The following is a 2106-nucleotide window of genomic DNA, read 5'->3' on the forward strand; positions in this document are numbered from 1 at the left end:
CATCAATCTCTGAATCTCTGAAACACTGAAACCCTGTCAACAACACAGTCACCAGAACACAGAGCAGACAACAGAACTCTGCAACAATCAAAACCAACTGTACCATCAAAATTATGCATCAGAGTGCATACGCTACTTGGAAGTGCTGAACCTGCATGTATACGCAACTTCATCAAGGTGAACTAGCGTATATGTCATTAATTACTTCTTCATAACTTCGCTGCACTTCCTGACTTCAGACATAACCAGATCATTACATATACAAGGATAATATATGTGTTAGCACCCAGATCTAGTCCATCAGATCTCATAAATATGAGTCATTATGATCCTGATCCAATATTAGTTCTCATCCATCAATACTAAAGCTAAACACAATCAACCAAACAAGATATGCAGAATACTGACACCTTTAAACTGTCATCAGAACCCTTCAACAACCAGAACCACCTGTAACTTCAAATATCATAGCTCAAAAGGTATACGCTACTACAATGAACTCAACCTGCGTACATACGCGCTTACACCAAAGCCAACCTGCGTACAGATCTATAAATATTGTAGCGATTTCAAACTTAAGTTATACCCAGTTCAGATCATTACATGCATCAGTATACAGATCTAGAATAAACATAATCAATCATATAGAGATAGTTCATTTCAAAGCATTTGATCCAGATCTATCCTTAGATCTTGTTCTCCATCCACCTGTGAGATCCCTCCTTAGCTCAGATCAAGCAATGCATCATCAACCCATAACCTGCATACTCGATCTCATACTTCCTCAGATATTCAAGACTTTTCGGATGCCCTTGCCTAATGATCTTCTTCTCCTTTAATAGTCTTAGGCCTTGCTCACTACCATGGTCCAAAACCATAACAAACCAATACCACGGACCCAATATTTGGGATCAACACGTCTGACGAGGTACCATGGTCCAAAACCATAGGTTCAAATACTAAGGACTAACTACCACGGACCAAAGGTAAGTTCTCCAACATATACGCGCTTTTCCTTGCATGAAAGTGCGTGTATACGCATACGCGCCTTTGAAACATATAACCCACGTGTATACGCGGCTTCGCTTCACTGAAACTGCATATATATATTTTCTCTTCATTCTTGTAGTATGATCATCAAATCCTGGCTGCTGACCTACTGCACTATGATCTGGAAACTCCTTGATTTGCCATCAAGGACAACACTTGTCTCATAATGCCAACAGTTATGACTTCCCCTGATATTCCTTGGGATGATTTCTCTTGTAAATCATATTTTATCCTAGGAGTCATTCTCATGAAATTGAACAAATACAATTGTTGAGGCTAAGAACTTCATTCTATATTGATAGATGTATTGATTCAAACATGTAATTCTTGTAAAACAAAAAACAAAAACCTAGAAAAACAAAAAACATTTCTCTTGCAACCACTCCCACCATTGAGGAAGTTTTTTCCTGCAAAGCTTCATTTTGAGGGTAAGTGAAGCCATATATTTCATTCTACCTCTATCACACATATCGTACATTCTTATGAAGACATCCAAGAGTCTATGATAGCCCTTGACATTCCTTACGATGATTTCCACCACTGATCATATTTTCTCCCAAGAAGCATTCTTATCCAATCGAATAAGAATGATTTTTGAGGCTAAGGAATTCATGCCATATTGATAGGTGAAATCGTTCAAACACACAATTCTCATGATAGACACATTTAGAAATGGGAAACTAGCCAAAATTTCGAATACTATCATTACTAACATTTTCATCAAACCTAGTGTAAAAAAATGTTTATCTCGCAACATATTTCACCCTTGAGGAAGTTTTTTCTTGCAAAGATTCATTCCAAGGGTTCAGTGACATCTTTGCATGGTTATTCATGGAAATTTCTTGCATTGATCCTCATGTTATGAAACACCACATTGACACCTAGCTTGATGCACCACTTGTTCAATAAAAACAATTTCTTACTAAACCCACTAAAGTTGAGCCATCTGTCCAAGCTAATATTGACAAAGTGCAAAAGGTCAACTTTATTTACTCGATTTCCTACATGTTGTAGGTGTCCAATTTTATCATCATCAACAAAAGTAGGGATTTATTA

This window comes from Pinus tabuliformis, chromosome 7, assembly GCF_031772625.1.
Source record: "Pinus tabuliformis cultivar Carrire ecotype Pingquan chromosome 7, CPIR1, whole genome shotgun sequence".
NCBI lineage: Eukaryota > Viridiplantae > Streptophyta > Pinopsida > Pinales > Pinaceae > Pinus > Pinus tabuliformis.